Raw genomic sequence first — 7,778 nt, 5'->3', positions numbered from 1 at the left:
TTGTTTGTGTTATGAGAGTCCCAGGGTGAGCCACAGGGCGGACAATTTGAAGTCCGTAAAGGTCAGGAGGAGTTGATATGGAACAACTGATGAAGGAAGTGGGTAAAGGGAGGATGGAGGGGCCTTTTGCCAACTGGCCGCTTGAGAACTTGCAGATATCGCCTATCAGGGTGGTCCCCAAGAAGGAGCCTGAGGAATCCTGCCTGATCCATCACCTTTCTTGTATGGAGGGATTGTTGGTGAATGATTTAATTCCTGAGGCATGCAGTAGGGTGCATTATGCATCAGTTGACACATTGACCAGGCTGGTGAACGTCTGTGGCAGAGGCATGTTGATGGCTAAATGTGATGTGAAATTGGCATTTCGAACTCCTGCCAGTTCACCCTGAAGATTATAAATTGTTGGGCATTCACTTTGAAGGACAATTTCCAGTTGACATGGCTTCATGTTTTTTGTTTGAAACTCTTAATTCTTTCTTGCAGAAGTTGTTCAATCACGTGTCGGGGAAAGACAACATGACACACTATTTAGATGATTTTTTTGGTGGGTGCGCCAGCCTCCCAGAAATACCAGGAGAGTTTGGTGCGATTTCAGGAGTTGATGGAGGATGTGGGTATCCCCTTTGCCCTGGAAAAGACAGTTGGGCCAGTGAAAGTCATTACTTTTTTGGGGGTGGAGTTGGACTCCCTCCAAATTAAAATCAGGTTACCAGAGGACAAGACGTTTATGATGCTTGCAGCTTGTGATCAAGATTTTGGAGAAAGCAAAGGTACGGCTGAAGGAAATTCAAGTTTTGCTAGGCCATCTGAATTTTGCCTATAGGGCGGTTTGAGTTGGCAAAACTTACTGTAGGAGGTTGGGCTCTAGCAGGGACGGGGATTGCACACCATTGGGTGCGGCTCAAATCAGGGGTTAAGGAGGATTTGAGGCTTTGGAAAATATTTCTTACTGAATGCAATGGCATCCCCATGGATGGTTTGGAGGAGAAGCTTGAATGGTCCATTCAGTTGTTTGCAGATGCAGCCGGAGAGCATGGCTTTGGCCATTTTTGCAAGGGCACTGGTGTACGGAAGAGTGACCAGATGCTTGGAAATGGGGAATTGGGGGCGGGCGGGCATGAGTATTGACTTACTCAAGTTTTTTCCCTTGGTGGTGGCCTTGTGTTTGTGGGGCCGGCAGTTTGCCAATAAAACAGTGCTGTTCAATGTGGACAACATCTCAGTGATAAATGTGGTCAGCAGACAGTCTGTGAGTGATCCCCATGTTTGGCGGTTGTTACAAGTGTTTGTTTTGGATTGCTTGTGTGCAAATGTCATTTTTAATGTGCATCATATAGCGGGAGTCCATAATAATTTGCTGAGGCACTCTCTCATTTTCAGTGGGTGAGGCTCCCTGGTCTTCCGCCGTGGTCTGACAATATTTGTGGTCCATCGGCGGGATTGTGTGAAGCAGCTTATTCTGGGCTCATTCTCTGCATCCACTCGGAAGGCATACAGGCTTGCATGGGATGAGTTAGTCCAGTGTGCGACTTGGCTACAGCAGTGGGCAGAAACAGAGACATAATGTGGTTCTGTTCATTAAGATCTTGGTTGATAGGGGTTTGTAAGCTGTTACCAAGGCAGATAAGTTAGCAGGCATGGCATTTTTAGGAAAAATGCTGTGGAGTTATGATTTGTTGTCTGGTGGAATGGGGAGGAATATTAGAGGGGTGATCCAGGGAGAGAGGCGCGGGGACCAATCACGCTAGACATTTTGAAGAGGATCATTGGCAGCCTACCTCAGGTGTGCAGGGACGACGGGAAGTGTTATGGTTTGTTGTGATCATGATGTGGCTGTTTTTTTAAGACGTTTTGGTTGGCAGAGGTGGTAAGAACCAAGTTGCAGGTGGGAATTCGCTGGCAGGATGTTCGCGTACTTGCAGGGGTGGTGCCAGTCTGACTTCCATGGTCAAAAAACAACCAGTCCGATCACGTACATGTGTAACACTGAGAGCATATCCAGATGGCAGGGTTTGTCCTAGAGAATTGTGGCAATGACTGGCATGGCAGGGGGGAGTTCGGAGGGATTTGTCTGGCATGCTGATGGTGTGTAATTTTCTGTGATGCAGGCGTTGTGGGTTTTGAGGAAGGCCCTCTAGGTTTTGAATTACAAGGCACATGATTTTGGGACACATTCCTTTCGGATTGGGATGGCGACAGAGGCGGAATCTAGGGACGTTGGCGTAAGGACTGCTATCAACGATATCTGTGTTTGGATTGGGTTTTTAATGATGTTCAGTAACGTAGTCTTTTTGTATTAGTTTGTGTTGCTGGCCCGTCAAGGTGACATATTGAGGTTTGGATTTGGGGCAATTCATTTGTGAAATGGGCAGTGAGGCATACTGACAGCAAGAAGGGAGGACGCCAACTTGGACTGCCTGACACCGTGGTTCAAATAAAATGGTTTGGCAACGGTGGCATGAAGAGGCTTGAGCTGCTGCTGAAATTAAATTCTCTTACAAATGGCCTCACTTGTCTGGACATCCTAAGGGTGCACCTGGGAGGAAATGACTTGGTTCAATTGAAAGGTTTGGTGAAAGGTTTGGCTTTGATAAAGAATGTAAATCTGATCTGCTAGAAATCTAAGCATTTTGGTCAGGTACCACAGTGATACTCAATGAATTCATGCCCAGGAGAGCTTGACGGGGGGCGCAGAAAAACCATGGGCAATTGACGGAGCAAGGTGTAAGGGGTAAAGAGACCTGACAACATTTTGCAAAATGGAAGGTTTCTTTTTTACTGAACATTCAGACATTTGGTTTGAAGCAGTGGATGTTTTTTTCGTGAAGGTGGGGTCCATCTGTCTATTTTTGGCATAGAATTGTATTTGATGCAGGCGTGGGACATGATGTCTGGTTTGCTACATTTACCAACAGGAATTGAAGCCCTATTTGGGGGGAATAAAAAACTCTATGGTTTTCTCGATAAGTGTTTTTAGATAAGTTTTAAAAGTTATGGCCACAAAAGGTTGGTCAGGTTCAGACCAGGTTCAGAATTCAAGGGGGGTAAGGGTGGAGTTGCAGGAACTGAATAAGATGACAACAATTGGGAAGGCATGATGGGGATGTGAGAGCTGAAGGAAGAGAGTTTGTGGTTGCATTTTGGTTGGAGTGGTTTGTGAAGGATTGTTTAGGGGAGGGAGAGATAGGGTTATGAAGAGTTACCAAATGTATAGTGATAACAGATTGTTTTAGTATATAAGGCTTTAGAACCAGTGTTTGTGATCCCTTGCGCACCTGTTTCATTAAAGGAGCCTTTTGCACACTATAAGGTAGTCATTTCATTCTTGCTTGTGACGTACTGCCCAGTGGGGGTTTTGAGGGGGTGGGCAAAAGGCCCTACCCCCTCAGGACCTTCGGGCGGGTGCTAGGGTCCTGGACTGAGGGGCACGCCTGATTGGTCAGTGGTGCAAGCGGCTTCTAAGGGGGATAGTTAGGTAGATACCAACAGTTGCCGTGTGCCATTTTATATTTAAGAGCACCCCAGCTGAGAGGGGCAGATAGGAGGTTTTTCCCCACTCTCCCTCCCTGTTTTTGATGAGGCATGTGCGCTAGGAGTATTGTTTTATAATTGTTTATGTCGCTAATTATGAGCTGGTGTAGGAAGCTGTCTCTCTATATAGTGTACTAAAATGAAGTACAAAGTGCAGAGAGCCAAGTGGGTCCCAAATTGGTACACAGGGCAAAAGTAGATAATATGAGCGCTCTATTTGTGGTAGCGTGGGTGAGCAGTTAGGCTTATCAGAGGGTAGTCCTAAGCATTTGTTATACTCAATGAGGCAATAAATGAGACACACATTCAAGAAAAAATCTGAGACCTATTTGCAAAAATAACAAAAAAAATTATATAATGTTTTAGACCAAGAACTTTTTTCCAGAGTAAATACATTGTAAAATGTGAATTTTCAAAGGTTGCAAAATAATCCACATTTGTACTCGAATAGGCACAATGATAACCTATGGGATAACATTTAAAAATGCAGGTAAAATCGTACAATTGGTTCTCGGGGCTCCCCCTCGGAGTTGAGGGTAGCAGCAGGCCAAGGTTCAATGTTCCACCAGCAGATCGTCGGGAGCATACCAGATTAAGCTGGAAGCAGGATGCTGAGGTCGTGATTGTGCCGCTCTCCCAAAAGATTATTTCGGGAGAGTGGGGGGCTCAAGGTAGGTGCGGCAAGCGGCTCGCACTCAAAAACCTTCAGCATGCCAGCTCTGAACCTCTGTCTCATCCCATGGGGCATTGTAACACCCTGTCTTAGGTTGGGCATCCAACACCAACACAAGTAGCTACCACTGTTAGGGTATTATTTTTTGACACAAGTGTGGCGTAAGAAACTCACCCATATATTGTCCTGAAGAAGCGCCACAGATCCTTTTTGACCACGAGGGACGCGAAACATGTTGACCAGAGTTTGACTCTATAAAGGGTGCCAAACCAGACTGAAGGGGGTACATTTTAACCCCCTTAGTAGCACTAAACCATGAGGCTTTTTAATTTGACAGGATAATCCATGTATTAAAAGTTTAGGTGATATCCCCTAATCAGTTGTAACTCACATCACAGCACACTCAACACCACCCCACTAAGACACCACTTGCATTCATCAAACGGCAAAAAAAACAAAAGATCTCCGCTGAAGTGACCCTTCAGGGAACCGTAGGGCATTGCAGCGCTGGCCCAACGAGGAGCAACTGCCCAATGATGAAGCATGGCATCCCTCGGGATGTGTAAGGTTAACACGAAACAGTCTCATTGACTGTCCCTCATGATCTGTCCCACTCCAAGAGAGTTCTGCTTTTTCTTTCCCTTTAGGAACAGTGACCCCTACCTTTGCATTTATCTGTACTCCAGGAGCACGGGTACTGGACCTTTTTTTAGCTCCCAGTCCCCCTCTTATATTTTTTGGATAGACAGTACACTAGCGCCATATCCTCCGAGATCTAGCTTTGCTGCTCTATCCCTAGCTGTGGCACACATTATACTGCCTTGCACCTGTGCACAGACCTTTCCAAGCAGCCCAGGACAATGGCGGCCGCTTCTTTGAAATTAAATAGGTCTTGCAATTACATGAGTTTGAGCTATTGGCATTGTAAATGACAACATATTTTATTTATGTGTTAATTATTTAAACAGATAAATAAATGGCATTATCATTTACAATGCCACTAGCTTAAAGCTTCGGAAATGCAAGACCTATTGCATTGCAGATGCTTGTTGTTTTGAGAATCTGGTCATCCAATAACAGTGTGCAGGATTTTGTTACTGTACATTTAGTAACAGTAAACAGGCATGCTGCTGTAGAAACACACGTACGGTAAACAGACATATGCTACACAGTACATGCACCGAACACATACTCGCAGGTTTGCTACAGTAGACACGCACTGTTTTTTTTAAAACGGCAAATCGAGTGTGGTAGGATGCAGGCAGTGGGACTTAGAAACGGGATGTATGCTGTTCCTTTGCCCGTGCAATTGTCTCTCTATATTGTAATACAGTCTCTAGGCGCTGCGCATTAAGCAAAATAAGCACGTGTGTTAACGTACGCACTATCTTACTGTGTACAGCACACATGTTTTCAGTATGCCTACCAGTACTGCTTCACGTGTTTTACTGTCATTGAGCCAGTGTGCTCAGACTGGGCATGACTGTAAAAACGTTGGTCCAATTTTAGGCAACAGTGTTACTGCTCCGCATGCGTTAACCGTCGTTTTAGGAAAATAATTTAAAGGGTAATCATTTTTTATATAAATCCTTATAACTTGTACAATATAATTATGGTAACAAATAATTTTTTACAAAAGGTACGAAGGGGGCACCCGGATTTGAACCAGGGACCTCTTGATCTGCAGTCAAATGCTCTACCACTGAGCTATACCCCCGTTGTGGGTTACGCTTTGGGATTGGCTGAATTGGATATCACTGACGTGTGTCTTCCACGTGGCACTTCCCGTTCTACGGACTGTTTCTGAGGCAAGCTGCTGGTTCAATGCAGGGAGGCAGCGGCGCAGCCTGGCTGCTGACCATTAGGGGCGGGGCTGTGACTGTCCTTCGCTAATTGTGAAATATATTTATTTAGAGCATCTGAAGTCACCTGCTGGTTCAAATGTGAGGGAGGGGTTCGAAGTATGGCTGCTGGTCCTGGGGGAGGGACTCTCCGTGGCTAAACATGAAGTATGTTAATGTATTGGCACTTATAGCGTTGTACCTCGGCGTCACGAGGCCCTGTAGCAGTGTACCCCGTGGGAATCATACTATAGCATTCAACATCGGAGCGTTTATCAAGCATACGGAATTACTGATTTTTCGTGCTGAACTATTGCATAGCTGTCATGCGTTTTGTGAACATGTCTTGTCGATTACCGTGCACCATAGCGACCCCAATCATGTACGCTTCTTACCAGGGCTTTAAGTGGGCCGGGTCTCATGGGGTCTGAGCTCCGGCATTTTTTTTAAAAGGGGCCTCGAAATGGGTTTCTATCGGGCTCTGTTTTGTGCCCTGGCACAGGCGGTCCGTTTGTTTTTTTCCGGACTGCAGTGACAGGCACATTGATGTGCGCGTGATGAGCGTTGTAGAGGAAGGGGCATCTTTTAAAGAAAGTCACTTTCTCTCTGGATTTCCCTTCTCTTTTTGAAACTCAGGAGCAGCAACATTGTTGTGGTGTCACCAGGGCTCCCCTTCAGCGCGGCACGGATTTCCGCGCGGTGCTGAAGGTTCTGAGCGCGGGCGGGGCCATGACGGGGCGGTTCCGTCATGCGCACAGCGCAACCGACGCTCATGACGGAACCGCTCCGTCATGAGTGTCGAAGGGGTTAAGTGGACGTTTTTATATACAAGCCATAGTTGCTGCTTATTTATCTTTTTCAACTAGCAACCATTGACAAACGCCAATTGTCCTGACTCGTAGGTATGATGTGACTACTTGTATCATATATCTGGATGCCATGCAGGCGCGCAACACCCATTGGACTCAAAGGGCTTCAGCCCCTCCCCACGTGTGGCAGCGCAGGATGAGACAGCTTCCCAGGCACACACACAGCCGCACCCGAGCACTTCACAGGTCTTTAAGAGACCATTTGCATGTTAATGAGGCCTCGCTGTTGTTTCACCCCTTCTAAGAGCCCCTGCAGCTCCACTCTGCCTATTGCTTAAAGATTCAGCCCCCCCCCCGAAATCAGCTCCACTCTGCCTATTGCTTAAAGATTCAGCCAACCCCGAAATTTTTTCTTAGCCCCTACCCGAAAATTGGCTCTAGTTGCGCTTCTGATGCCATGAAAGGAACATCAACATACAAGTCGGCGGCACACTGTACTAAACACAGATTTTTAGCTTATGTGTTTTTAAGCCATGCCCTTAATTACATTGACCACGCCCCTTTGAGAGACCCTCCAGTTTTTTCATCCCACTTAAAGCCCTGCTTTTTACCATGTAAAAACCTTGCCGTGCAAGCGGGGGTCATCGTGGGCGGGATCTACATTGAATGACCTGTATTTTTTTTTTTTTTTTAAATTAACCATGCAAAAATATTTTTTTGTCAAAAAAAATCTGACATTATATAAATGTAATCTGGTGCTCATGTAAAGCTCTCTCATACCTTTGGGTCAAGTTTGCGCTATTGAAAAACGGTTAAAAATGAAGTAAATAAATACATCTAAGGGCACTTGAGGCTTCATGGTGCCAGGGATTTACCTGCTGAGTTCTGGAATATTCGCTTCTAATGGACACAAAATATCTATAT

At 45.7% G+C, this 7,778-nt stretch overlaps 1 non-coding gene across 1 annotated transcript; it reads right to left on the bottom strand.

Annotated features, from left to right (window-relative positions):
• Positions 1-5,849: 5,849 nt before the first annotated feature.
• On the bottom strand, positions 5,850-5,921 carry TRNAC-GCA (transfer RNA cysteine (anticodon GCA)). Its single transcript has one exon. It is a non-coding gene; the product is annotated as a tRNA-Cys (tRNA).
• Between the last annotated feature and the right edge of the window lie 1,857 nt (positions 5,922-7,778).

Source organism: Triturus cristatus, chromosome 12, assembly GCF_964204655.1.
Source record: "Triturus cristatus chromosome 12, aTriCri1.1, whole genome shotgun sequence".
Taxonomy (NCBI): domain Eukaryota; kingdom Metazoa; phylum Chordata; class Amphibia; order Caudata; family Salamandridae; genus Triturus; species Triturus cristatus.
This window is presented reverse-complemented; position numbering and strand designations above follow the sequence as displayed.